The sequence below is a fragment of the Rhinopithecus roxellana genome, chromosome 14, assembly GCF_007565055.1.
Source record: "Rhinopithecus roxellana isolate Shanxi Qingling chromosome 14, ASM756505v1, whole genome shotgun sequence".
Classification (NCBI taxonomy): Eukaryota; Metazoa; Chordata; class Mammalia; order Primates; family Cercopithecidae; genus Rhinopithecus; species Rhinopithecus roxellana.
Genome location: NC_044562.1, coordinates 10,167,287 through 10,182,184, shown reverse-complemented (window position 1 = coordinate 10,182,184; position 14,898 = coordinate 10,167,287). Strand labels below are relative to the sequence as shown.

At 37.0% G+C, this 14,898-nt stretch overlaps 1 protein-coding gene across 1 annotated transcript in view; it reads left to right on the top strand.

Annotated features, from left to right (window-relative positions):
- DPP10 (dipeptidyl peptidase like 10) overlaps positions 1-14,898 on the top strand; it is a 365,506-nt gene that overhangs the window by 246,808 nt on the left and 103,800 nt on the right. The window contains exon 5 of the mRNA XM_030916466.1: positions 6,564-6,684. The gene's annotated coding sequence lies outside the window, so the exon portion shown is untranslated. The remainder of the gene's footprint in view (positions 1-6,563; positions 6,685-14,898) is intronic.

Sequence of the window (14,898 nt, the reverse complement as noted above, 5' to 3'; positions counted from 1 at the left end):
TCATGGCTCATAACAAATTTAAATTTATCAATAATTGAAAAAAGTAGGTTCTACCTATGTGATCTAGCATTCAAGCTGCCCTATGGTTTTGTGCAAACTGAACCTTTAGCGCAACTACATCATCATGTGTATATCATCACTAAAATTAACGTTGGTACTTTATTCATAAACATGTATAATTTACATACATAAACTTGTAGAAGTCATGTACAACAATAAGTGCAGTGACTAATCATCAGGGAAATGCAAATCAAAACCACAATGAGATATCACTTCACACCTGTCAAGACAGCTATTATAAAAAGAAAAAGTGTTGGTAAAAATGTGGAGAAATTGGAACTCCCGTAGACTGTTCAGTATACAAAATAATCCAGGTACTACATGAAAACAGCGTGAAACCTCCTCAACAAATTAAAAAGTAAAACTACCTTATGATCTAGTAGCGCTATTTCTGGGTATTTATACAAAATAATTGAAATTGGAATCTCAAAGAATTATCAGCACTCCTATGATCATTGCAGCACTGTTCACAATAGCCAGGAGGTAGAAACAGTCTGAATGTCCATCAACAGATGAATGGGTAATATGCCATATATATATATATATATATATATATATATATATATATATGTGTGTATATATATATATATGTGTATATATATATATATATGTATATATGTATACACACACACACACACATGCAATGGAATACTATGCAGCCTTTAAAAAGAAGGAAATTGTGTCATATGCAACAACATAGATGGACCTTGAAGACATTATGCTAAGTGAAATAAGCCAGGCACAGAAAGACAAATACTGCATGATTCCCCTTTTATGGGGAATCAAAAATAGTCAAATATATAGAATTTAAGAGTGAAATGGTGGTTGCAAGGGCCTGAGGGAGAAGAAAAAATGGGAAGTTACTATCAACATGCACAGAATTTCAGTCAAGTGAGATTAGTAAACTCTAGAGATCAACTGGACAACATTATATCTGCAGTCAACGATAATGCATTGTACGCTTACAAATTTAAGAGGGTAGATTTCATGTTGTCTTCTTACCACACAGACGATTTTTTTAAGTTTTTACACTATCTTCCTAATCTTTTCTGTTTGACTATCTGCTTTCCACTTCTGTGCCCCACCGTGCATCCATCCATATTAAAAGGCAAACACAGATCCTTCCATAGTCTCCCCATGCTTTCATGTATTTGTAAAATACAGTCACGTGTCACTTAATGATGGGGATAGGTTCAGAGAAATGTGTTGTTAGGCAATTTTGTCCTTGTGTGAACATCATAAGGTATACCTATACACACCTATTTTGTATAGCCTACTACAAATAGGCTATACGGTACAGCTTATTGGTTCTAAGCTATAAAACCTGTAAAGCATGTTACTGTACTGAATATGTGGGCAACTGCAACACAATGGCATGTATCTTTGTGTCACACATATAGAAACATAGAAAAGATATAGCAAAAATAGAGTATTGTAGTCTCATGGACCACCTTCATGTGCATGGTCTGTTACTGACCAAAACATTGTAATGCAGTGCATGACTCTACTGTCCAAGCAACTATATTCATACATTTTTGTACAGTTTCAGTAAGGGTTTGCAAACAGGAAAACAGATATTACTCTAGTGATTCAGATAGAAGAGATTTAATACAGATAATTGTCACAATGTTGTAAAGGCTGGAGGGGCCAAAGTGGTGGTATGCAGAACCGATAAACACATGTTGCTATTATCAAGGCAGGACCCAGGAGCTTACATTCCCATCACCACTGCCACTGAGGTGCTATTGCTGAAGCTGGTAAGCCAGAGCCACTTCCACATGCTTCCAGTCTGTGACTGGTAGCTCTCTCCTTGTCTGCAGAAAGTAGCTAGAAGCCAACTAGCAAAGAAGCTGATAAGACTATTTTGCAAGAAAGTCTTAGAAATGTAAATTTCAGGCTTCTAACCACCCCCAGTAATAAAAAACATAGAGGGTCAGGCGTGCAGCTGAGCACCAACAGACAACATCCAATGTGTATGTGTCAGTAAGATTACTGATAGTATAAATTTATGTTAGTATTGTCATTGTCTGGTGTATGCAAATGGGCTCACACTGAATTCTTTGTTGTTTTGGTTTCCTTTGGTTTTCTTTCTTGCCTTTGTTACTTGACGATATCTCAGTGAAAATCTTCCAAGTCAACTTTATTTTTTTCCAAGCACAAATTTATTCTCTCCAAGTCATGAATGTTCTTATATGGTGTGGATGAATAGTAATGTGTCCAGGCATTCAATTCAATTATGATGAGTTTTCACTGTGACTCTTCTTTTTTGACTGAAATGAACATCACTGCTCATTTTTCTCTACAGGTTGGTGTATTTTGTTGTTGTTGTTTTGTTTTTCTACATAGCAAGGTCTCAGGTTTAGGATTGCTGGTGAGATGGAATATGTTAAGTTTGCAATTGCCATATTACATTCCAAATGGCCATAACACATTATAATTTTACAACTAAATTAGAAAAGGGCAGTTTTCACTGCATCCCTGCCACCAATAGGCATTATTTGGGATACTTTCTTAATTACAATTTTATTTCCCAGAAAGCAAGCCATGGTAGAATGAATGCAAATACTATCTCAACTCCACTGTAATTTTACAGATCTTTCCAAACCATTATCATGCATGGAGATTTTTCAATGCTTCACCATTTTCTAATTTAAAATTGTCATGAAAAGTACTCAAATCATTGAATGCAGAATAGCTTTTCAGTAATATTTCAGCCAAAATAGGTCTAATGTTTAATTATGTTTCCTTTATTTTGTGTTTTTATTTTGTTTTAAGATGGCTAAAATTTTGTATATATCAGCCATTGTGACAGGTTGAATCACTCACAGTAAGCTAATTTACACTGTAATCGAGCTCGACCTCAAGATCTTAATAAGCTTTAATATCAAATGTTCATTTCTTGCCACATGCTCATCACAAGTTGTTTGTGGGTATGGAGAGAATCTGCTTAATGGCTGTTCATCCAGAAATCCAGGTTGCTGGGTGTCCAGCATCTGGTGCATTTGGTAGTAGTTGTGGCAGAAGAGAAGGTGGCAAATTAAAAATTGGCTCGTAAAGACTTCTGCTCAGCAATGATGTATATTGGGTCTAATCATTTGTTAATAAGCAACATTAACTAACACATTGATTCGAATATCCCTTGAAACGTTTATTACATATTTCCTAACTTGGCATAATGCAGTGCATAGTATTTCAATTGTTCTTCTATTTGTGTGTGTGTGTGTGTGTGTGTGTGTGTGTGTGTGTGATTTTGAATTATTTTATGGGTAGAGTAAGACCATTGACTTTGAAAGACTGGGAAGTTGGCTGACTCTGCAAATTGAAGACTTAAGTCATCAAATAGCTTTCCCTTTTTATTTGTTATGCTGCTTAGGTGGTGTTTGTTCTTGCATTGCTATAAACACCTGAGACTAGGTAATTTATAAAGAAAAGAGGTTTAAGTGGTTCGAGGTTCTGCAGGTTGTGCAAGCATGGCATACACATCTGCTCGGCATCTGGGGAGGCCTCATGGGTGTTTACTCATACCAGAAGGTGAAGCAGGAGCAGGCGTATCACATGGCTAGAAAAGAAGTAAGACAGAGTGGGGTGGTGGAACGCCACACACTTCCAAACAGCCAGATCTCACACAAACCCATTCAATATTGTGAGGACAGCACCCAGCTGTGAGGGATGCATGCTCATGACCTAAACACCTCCCACCAGGCCTCATCTCCAACACTAGGGATTACATCTCAAAATGAGATTTGGCAGGGACATAGATCTAAACCATATCATGTGACTCACTGAAGAAAATAATTAATAGTATAAAATGTTGTGACAGTTTAATCAATAACATTAGGATAAACAGCATTAGTGTGTGTCGTATTTTCAGTGTGATTTAAATCTAAATGCAGCCCTTGATGATTGTCATTTGGATCCAGTCTAATTTCATCAGAATGCTCAGACAGGACCTGGGAATACTTGCAGCTCTCAAATTGTTAAGGTAGTAGTTAGAGTTTTCAATTATTGTTTGAAACAACTACAACTAAAGGATAAACCTTGATAATTGAAAAGGGATTAGGATATTAAAAATGCACATTTTCATGAAGACAGCTACTTATTTTTTATCCACTGAAGAATACATCTTGTGGCCATTCTCTCGTATTACAGCTTTCCGTGGCATGGCATTAAAATTCTGATTCCATATTGCTTGTTCTTCTACATTGAAGCAGATGTCAGTTTCATATGGATTCTGAATATCATCCAATCTGTCAAATATAAATGTAATTACTGGTCAATAGTTTTGGATAATTTTTACATCTGTTGAAGTCGTGGAGGTTTTATTAATTATTTTGACTTAGATTGTATTCCCTTCAGAAAGCTGAGAATTTTGAACCATATTACTTTGGGTGAGGTCACCTCCACTCCTAATAAGAGCAACAGGTGCTGAGCAGACCATGTGTGCATCATCTGTGCTGTTATGACTCACAAGTCCTACGAGAAGGTTCAGGCACAGGAAAGGCATTTCCTCCAAGTAAGGAAAACGTTGTGCACCTGTGTTGTATACTGTTTGTGAAAAGCAAGAGGATGTAGTATCCGAAAGGTGTAAGCTTATGCTTTAGTTGGCTAGAACAAAGTTCATATTTTTTCTCAGTTGTCAGGGATCGTGAAAGTCAGTAAATCCAACTTCTATCCAGTGTTAAGGAACCTGAGAGGTAATTCTCAAACTTTTGCCTAAGTGTGATCCACGTAATTTCAATAATAAGCTTATTTCCTGTTTCATTGTCTCACCTGAGCACTTTCTAACTGAGGTGAAAGCAATAAATCTCATTTGTTAATATCTCTCTCCTCCTCCATGTCCCCTGCCTGCCTACTATTAATACTACCACTATTGCTGCTACTATTCTGCTGCTACTCCTAATACATATTTAACTAATATAATGTGTACTCTACCAGCCAAACATTGGGATGATTTACATATCAGCTAAAGCTGTAGAGGTTTCATTTTGACTTGGAGTTTGTTGTCTCCCAAACTCTTAACATTCTGAAGCAGGTTATCTTGTATACAGGCCACTCTGCTTTTAGTAATAGCCCAATGTATTCTTTATTCTGTATTCATCATCTCATTTACTCTTCACCACAGATCTGTAAGGTATGTGTGAGTATTATTTGCATTTTATAAAGTAGAGGACTGAGATTTAGAAAGGTTAAGAATGCTATCAAGGTCATTAGGATTTTAAATTTTGGCTGGCTGGCTATAAAGCCCATGCTTTTAAGCACCCGGCAGTACCCTCCTTTCATTGTTTTTATTTATTTTTGCATTCTTACTCTGACATTGAGATTCTTACCTGTGATATACAAAAGATCCTGTTGTAGTGGTGGAATTAATAGTTAAATGCACCCACCTGTAAATGCTTGTTAAATCACCAGAATTAAAATAGCATAGCCATGAAATGTTCTAGATATTAAAATTGCTTTTGTCACTGTTCACACCAAGATTTAAAACCTAGGGCCTCGTAATTATTCAGACAATTGTTTTGGAAGTTCTTGTGTTTTCTCTATTTGCTATTGTGTATTGATTCTATAGCATGCTAAGATACACGGGCCCTATGCCATCTTTCACCTTCTTAGTAGAATGTTTGATCTAAACAGCAATTTGGCTTGCCCTGGACAATGTTCTGCTTCCCCTAACCACAGAAACATGGTTCTGTGGAAGGTTATAATACCACATGGGTCAGCAGTTTCAAATATTGGGCATTAAAGACATTGTAAAGTGAATTATAAAAAATTTTATCCTGAATTATCTATATCATAGGCACATCCTGACTTATTTAGTTTGTTCCTGTTGTTGGGGCTATTGTTGATATTATTTTGGCAGACTCTGTGATATATTCAAATTAAAACTCTTTCTGGAACTCTCAATTACAAGGTTATTATTGCTGTGCTATTTACAAAAGAGTTGCCAAAGACAGGTGCACTGGAAGCTGTGTTCCGCTTATCAGTTCAAAGGAATTTGATTATCGTTTCTACCATCAGTGAATCTGTGAGCTGAGCTGGATAGAATCAGAGAGATTATCTAGAGATTATTTTATCGATCACCAAATGCATTTTTGTAAAAGTAAAGACCCCAAATTGAAGCTCTTCAAACAGTCAGTTGGCATCACTAAAATGGCTTATAGTTACAGTTATCAGTCTCTTGAGTATGCTAAATGTTATCTCAAAGCCAAACCAATTTTGTGGTATGGAGAGAAATTATTACGTAGTTGAAATATTGTTGCTAAAAATATGGATTTAAAAACATCAATACCAAGTGCCATGGAATTTCCAAATGACAACTTGATACAATAAAACAGAAAACGGCATTAATAATCGAAAGCAATAAAAACATATGCCTTAAATAAAAACAACTTGAAGCGGTAAATAATACAACATGGCTATTCAGTGATCATTCTGTAATACTAAAGTTTCAAAAGACATCCTAACGTGTTGGGCTTTTTGTTTGTTTCACATGTTTCCTGATCCAGATTTATATTTTTGAAAATAATATCTACTATCAACCTGATATAAAGAGCAGTTCATTGCGACTGACATCTTCTGGAAAAGAAGAAATAATTTTTAATGGGATTTCTGACTGGTTATATGAAGGTGAGTTGATCAGATTTAGTTTCAAAAGAAACAAATGACATCTTTTTATACAAAATCTACCAAAAAAAAAAAAAAAAAAAAAATCTGTTCATTCCGGAGCAATACTTACAGTACAATTTCTTCTCATTTCCTCTCACAATTGCCCTCACACTTTCATATCTTTGCATGTGCTTATATTTTGTGTGGTTGTGATTTACATCTGCTTATATGATTCCACATTTGGTATATACATGTACATATAGGTTAGATAGATATTATTTGTGAGGACAACTAAGGAAAGTCAATGGTTACCTTACATCACTTTGAAATTAGGTGCTGAATTTTTTTCTGACTCTCTGGAAAAGAAGAAACAGAAGCCTTTATTTCTAAAAAAAAAAAATGCGTAAAAAGCCACCTGATTTTAGTTATTTCCATTAGGGACATTCTGTCACACTTTATAAGCTATTACAGAGGGAGCAAAATAAAACCCACATAAAGAGTTATTTTCAATATCTATTGAATCAAATTTTAGTAATAGCTGAGAATATAAAAATAAATCAGGTGAAGAAAAGTTATCCAGTTTTTATCACGTACCAATTATCAGCTGAGTTCTAGATGCAGATTGCCTGGGGAAGACTCAAAGTTTGAATTTATTACCTATGTTTCAGACGTTTTGGCTGATTTTGGCAAAATATGTCAAGATTGAAAGTAAGTCTACTTTATTATAAATTATAAAGCTATGACTCATTCAAAAAGTGAATTTTATTTCATGGGCAGTATTTGCAAATGTAATCTCTCTACCTCAGAAGTGGTATTTTTAATTCTATAAGAAAAGTGAATAATTTAGACCAATTATTCATTCATTCATTCTGTCACTCAAGTAATATCATTGAAGGCCTACTGTATTCCAGACAGGTGTCTAGGTGCTAAGATAAAAGGTGGAGCAAAAAGTACTGCTCTGATAGACCATATATTTATGTGAAATATTTTGTTAGGTGGAGCTAGTTTATTAAGAGATGTAGTAACCCTTGAGATTTATATGTATATGTGTACATGTATATTTATATCTATAATAGATTTCTGTGTACATGCCAGCATCAAATAAGATTTTCAGAGGCTACAATTTATTGTGAAGAGCAGTGAGAGCTTCACGAAAATATCAACAATAAGTATGCTATGAAAGTGTGTATTAGAAAAAGAACTACACAGGTAAGGAGGGTTCATTGGTTGAGAATGACAGAATCTAAATTTGGCTTTTCTATTTCAAAGAGATACATTACTGGAGGGGACTGGGATGGCCTCCAGAATTTAATAAACAGGTGGAGAACACATTTAAAAATCTGGTTAGTTCTGGCAATCTAGGTAGCAGGAGTTAATTGAAGTGCGAAGACTAAGACGTATCCTTTTTCTTCAAAATATTATTGTTACCGTGTGACACCCTGACAGATGAAGAAACCATGTTAATGCAGTGTGGTAAGTAGTTGAATCTTAGTCAATACATAATTCTATGGCAGAACAAAGGAATTATACCATTCTAGGGATTTGCAAGCATTTTTCTAAAGGAGAAACCCTAGCCAACCACAGTAGCTCAAGCCTGTAATCTCAGCGCTTTGGGAGGCCGAGACGGGCGGATCACGAGGTCAGGAGATCTAGACCATCCTGGCTAACACGGTGAAACCCCGTCTCTACTAAAAGTACAAAAAGCTAGCCGGGCGAGGTGGCGGGCGCCTGTAGTCCCAGCTACTCGGGAGGCTGAGGCAGGAGAATGGCGTAAACCCGGGAGGCGGAGCTTGCAGTGAGCTGAGATCTGGCCACTGCACTCCAGTCCGGGCGACAGAGCGAGACTCCGCCTCAAAAAAAAAAAAAAAAAAAAAAAAAAAAAAAAAAGTTTCTCATTTCTACTAAATAATTTGAAAAATTAGCCAGATGTGGTGGCATGCACCTGTGTTCCCAGCTGAAGAGAGAGGATTGCTAATAAGAGAGGATTGCTTGAGCTCAGGAGTTGAAAGCTGCAATGAGCTATGATCCAGGCCCCCGCACTCCAGCTTAGGCAACAGAGTGAGATCCTTACCTCTTAAAACGAGGGAGAGGGGAGGGGAGGAGAGGGGAGGAGAGGAGAGGAGGAGAGGAGAGGGCATCTGTGTCAAGCCTGAACAATTAACAAGTGTTACGCATGAGAAGAAATTAGGAAGGAAAAATCTAAGCAGATGTAACAATTTGCAAAAACTCACAAGTGTGTCCCTAGGGAAAAGTCTCCTTGATATAATTGAGCCATAAAATTTGAGATAAAGGAAGATAGCAAGAACCAAGGGATAGTGACCTCTAGCAATGATTTGGAATTTCAATTATTTTTCTACCATTGATTAGGAAAACTAATAGGACTTTTCAAGTAAGGGAGTAACAAGGTTGGGTCTTCCATATGAATAGATTGTTTTTGCCACAGTGGGAACCTGGTGTCTAATGGTGGAAAGAGACAGTGAGCGTCTGTAAGGCTTCTTCTATGTTCTATCAAGAGATAATGAGCAATGGAACTAGGGTTAAAGCAGTAAGAAGGAGGAAAGATTCTAAAACTGATGAGACAATGAAATATATAGGTCTTAGTGGCTAAGCAGATGGGGTGAATGATAAGAACTCAAGGATGATTCTGTGTCTTCTGGTTCGGGTCACTAGTAAGTAGTGGTGGCAGACATAGTGAGCAAATATTAACGAAGAACATTGGGTTTCAGGGAAGAGAAGACTAGTTTAGTAGCAATGTGGGCATTGAACCATGTACTGATGTGTGACCTTGATAAAAGGAGGTCTGTAACATCGATGAACTTTTCAGTCAACTGAGGGTATACGCAATATAGATCATGCTTATTGTGCTGCTCCAACCCGAATTAAGATGACTTGGGTCTCTTTCCTATTGAAAAGGCTTCATACAGGTTTACGGGCATTACATTTTTAAGGAAATTTTAAGAAGAGAAATTATAGACCGTGTTCTGACAAATATGGTAATTTTCCTAACTAAAGAATAAAAATCTATGTATTTGGTCTGAGAGTAAACTAGGGGTTGTGGAAAGCAGAACAAACGGGTAATACAAACTTTTGTGATGATGCTATAGGCCTGACACATTCCAAAGGGGAAAGGAAAAATTATAGTTTTTGCCATACTTTGGGCTCCTATGTTGCAGATAACTAGGAAATGCTGTACGTGTATGTGATTTAATCATCACCATGTTTGTGTATCTAATCATTTACTCAGAAACCAAGACGTACCCAGTGTTGTGGGCTCGTGCCAGCAATCCTAGCACTTTGAGGGGCTGAGGCAGGTGGATCAAATGAGGCAGGAGTTCAAGAGCAGCCTGGGCAATATGGCAAAATCCCGTCTCCACTAAAAATACAAAAAAAAAGGCCTGGCATGGTGGCTCATGCCTGTAATCCCAGCACTTTGGGAGGCCAAGGCGGGCGGATCATGAGGTCAGGAGATCGAGACCATCTTGGTCAACATGGTGAAACCCTGTCTCTACTAAAAATACAAAAATTAGCTGGGCATGGTGGCACATGCCTGTAATCCCAGCTACTTGGGAGGCTGAGGCAGGAAAATCACTTGAACCAGGGAGTCGGAGGTTACAGAGCCGAGATCATGTCACTGCACTCCAGCCTGGCGACAGAGTGAGACCCTGTCTCAAAAAAAAAAAAAAAAAAAAAAAATTAACTGCATGGAGTGGTGGGGTGGTGCATGCCTGTGGTTCCCCCTACTTTGGAAGCTGAGGTGGGAGGATCACTTAAGCCAGGAAGTTGAGGCTGCAGTGAGTCAAGATCATGCCACTGCACTCTAGCCTGGGTAGCAGAAGTGAGACCATGTCTCCAAAGAAAAACATTAAAAAAGAAACCAAGACTCAGAGAGGATCAGTGATTTAGACATGGCCTCAGAGCTAATGAGTGGGAGAGCCAGCATTTGAATGTGTCTTTTGTTCCTAGAGCCAGGGCTTAGTTACTAGTCTACTCTATTTGTTATAGAGGGATATCCTTCACTGTTCCCCAAGACACAGCACACATTTTGGGACCTAAATTGTCAGATTTCAGTGATCTGTTTCCTCAGCCAAAGACTCATCCGACTGTCCATGGACTTGCCCCAATCCTCACTGCATTTCCAGGAGAAGGAGCCCTACCCATGACATCAATGTTAAGGTTTGGCAGAGGGATGTAAGCTATTCAGATATTATTGATTTTCCCTCACTATTTTGACTGCTATCTCCAACCTCTGCTTCAAGAGTTCTACATGCACCTTACCCTCCCACTATCACTTTGCTTGTGGAATGTGCCAGGAGCTCCCAGGCTCCAGACCGTTTTTTCCCCTTTAATGCACTCACTGAAACACAGTGATATTGCCTAGGGAATGCATGTAATTTCAACATTATGTGTGTGATACTCTGTTGTGGAGATTTCCTTCTTATTACTTTGCAGGAGTCAATTACAATCTACATTAGCATGTATGGGAGACACAGAAAGTAACATGTAACATTTCAACTTTTTTAAAATTGAAATTTACCTTTTGTAAATGTCATTTGAAAAAGATGAGAGAGTCACATAAAAGACAACAAAATGTTTTTACAGTAAGCTTTAAGGGCATGTCTTAATCTTTTAAGACCAGGCCAATCTGTAAAAGTGGCTGCTGCTCCCAACTAGTCACTAAATAGTGTCCTTAAAAGTGTCAGTTTTGAGAATCTTTGTCTCTATTTCAAGTATTGTTTAGTTCCTAAAGAAAGTAAAGCAATATAAGATATAATGCATTTTAAACAGTGAAGTCAGAAAAATAAGAAAATGCTCAAAACAGAAGAGCAGAACAAACAGGTGAAGAAACTTTTGTGATGATGCTGTGGGTCTGACACATCCCAAAGAGGAAAGGAAAAATTATGGTTTTTGCCAGTACTTTGGACTTCTGTGTTGCAGATAACTAGGAAATGCTGCACGTGTATGTGATTTAATCATCACAATGTTTGTGTATCTAATCATTTACTAAGAAACCAAGACGTGCCCAGTGCTGTGGCTCATGCCAGCAATCCTAGCACTTTGAGGGGCCAAGGTGGGTGCATCACTTGAGCCCAGGAGTTCAAGACCAGCCTGGACAATATGGCAAAATCCTGTCTCTACTAAAAATACTAAAAATATTATTTAAAATATAATTCGCACACAACACATATAATGTTATTCACATAAATTGCTGTATTTAACATAGCAAGTAATTAAATAAGATATCAGATCAAAGTTCTTAAAAAAATTTTAAATGTCACTATAAAGAAAGTTTACAGTTACCAACTTCACAGCTTTGAAAATTTCCATAAAGCATTTCATCTATTAAATAGGAAAAAAAGACTCTCACTTTCAATTATTTAAGCATATAGAATCATATAATTAATATGCTTAAGTAATTTACAAATATATTTTAGAACCTTGAATATTTAAGGGATTATTCCTTAAAATTTAATGCAACAACTGTGGAGCAAATATATCTGCCAGGCATTGTCTAAGAGCAATACAATGAGAAATACGGGTTTCCATGTTTCGGGTATTTCCAACGTAGTGCAGTGATAAACAATAAACAACTATTGTATTGGGAACCATTTGAAGCATAGTAAATATACATATAAATATTATTTATTTCACAAACTAAATAGGATTATAAGTAGAACTAAGTCTGATTGGATGGAGGAATGTCAGGTGCTTCATAGAAGACACAGTCCTTGTATTGGTGTTCAAGAATGACAAGAATTAAAAAGTGAGGAAAAATTCGCGAGATAAGCAACATTCTTACTAGCAGATTCTGATTGTTACACTTTTGTGTAGAAATAAAACAGGGCAAAATGCTAATTTCACATTCATGTTTGTTTCACATTAATGTCTTTTGGCGACATGAAGTTGCATTCATTTCATCATTGATTCAACAAATATTTATTGAGCACTTACTCAGTGCCATCTATGGGGCTGCAGCATGGGAATCAAAGGAGGACAGGGTTATCAGGAGTGCTGAGTCTCCAGAGGTCAAACAAAGAAAGGATTCCCAAGTTTTTGTTGGATTTGCTCATAGATCATTGATGGCCTTGACGGGAGTAAAAAAAGTTAATTGGTGGGGCCAAATCCAAGACTGCAGTGGATGGAGGTGTAAATGGGGAGTGAGAAGGTTATGAATACAGACTATTCTTTCAAGGAATTTGACAGTGAAATGCAGAAAATTAAAAAAAAAAAAAATCAAACACAGGCCTGCAGAGCTGCAAGTAGCATCCTCAGGAAATCCTACTGGTCTAAACTGATGAACTAAAAATGGAAAAAATCAACTTGCTTTTTACAATAGCACATTAATCTAAACACAATGGTTGTATCTCAGTATTGTGGAAGTGCTTTGTGTTGTGGCTATGTTTTTAAGTGTCTGTGATATAAAACCACATGTGCTGAAAACTCCATCTGCTCTGCAGTGAGATTTTCTAAATCAGAGTAATAAAAACAATGAAGAGCCAAACCTACACTAATCTGGAATGAAACACCATTTGCAAAGATAAATTCTTTGTAATTAATATGATATAATTAACATAGGAAGTTTCAATCCATGAGTCAATGTGCCCATTAGTTGCAATTAAAGAAGCTTGTGCCTTATCCAGGATGACTGTTGAGCAAATGCGTATTAAAGATTCTTTTATTTACCTCCTTCCCTTTCCAGGTAGCTTTATTTTTCCATCTGAAGAAAGTCACAAGGCTCTCTATATGATTGTTTTGCTACATTAGTATTTTTATGGGGAAGAACATTAATCATATGTCACTCTAAAATAAATGAGAGTAGGTGATGCCTCGTTTCTCTTGAAAAGCATACTCCAATTTGGGTCAGGCTTACTCTTGGGCAGTACTGGACACACATACTTCAGCACCTATCACAGAGCCTGTTTTTTAGAAATCTAGAGTATTGACTTTAGCCAACAGGGTATCTTTGTACCTTCAAATCTCGTAGAACTTAGAGTTTACAGTGGGGCTGGGCACAGTGGCTGACCCCTGTAATCCCAGCACTTTGGGAGGCCGAGGTGGGCAGATCAACTGAAGTCAGGAGTTCGAGATCAGCCTCGCCAACGTGGTAAAACCCCGTCTCAATAAAAATACAAAAATTAGCTGGGAGTGGTGGTGAGCACCTGTAGTCCCAGCTACTTGAGAGGCTGAGGCGGGAAAATCACTTGAACCCTGGAGGTAGAGGTTGCAGTGAGCCAATATCATGCCACTGCACTCTAACCTGGGTAACACAGTGAGACTCCATCTTTAAAAAAAAAAAAAAAAAAAAAAAAAAAAAAAAGAACTTGGAGTTTACACTCAATTTGGCCCTTAGCATGCATGTATATACACATAAACATATATGTATATTTTTTCCTCAGTGTGTCATGTGTATAACTCATATCACCTTAACAAAATTGTAAGTTAGTTGTATAAATCAGTGTCAATATCACAACTGAAGACAGGTGGCACATTTAAAAGGGAGTAATTCAAGGAAGTTTAAGCTATGAAGGGGCCCCTTATCATGAGCAAGGTAAATGCCACAAACCATGGCTTGTAATGGTTTAGCCATTAGCAGCCGAAGGGGAAAGGGGACACAGCAGTCACCTGAAACTAGGAGAGAATGCTGTAAATGTTGTGCAGAAATAGAAGCAGTGGCTTTTGGTTGGGCAAAGCCAAACTCACATAATTTAGATGCATGAGAGATAAGAAAATAAATTCCATGCACTCACTTCCTCCCTTCATTTGATTTGCTGGGGTTTCACAGTGGTCATACCCAAGAAAAAGTCAAAGAACATAAGAATATTCTTATTATTCAAATTAAAAGTTCGTGTCCCAGGAAAAGAAGCACATAAAATCTTATCTGCTATTGCTTCATTGCAGGATAGTATTAGTCCTGTTATCTGGAATTTGTAAATATAGCCACCACTTGTATTTTTCATAGAAGGTTATGGAGAAATGCCCCTATTAATAATAATTTTTTAAAAAGCTTATTATGTAATCTTAATTGGTAATTACAGTTGCCTTCTTCAAATGTTTATTTATTTTACTTTTACTTTCTGTCAGCATGCTAGAGAGGTTATTTAACAGGTGGGTCAGGCCAAAACTTCATTCCTGCCAAATCTTACTCCTTTCCATCCTTTTCTTTTCTTTTTTCCTTTCTTTCTTTCTTTCTTTTTTTTTTTTTTTTTTTTTTTTTTTTTGACAAGAGTCTTGCTTTTT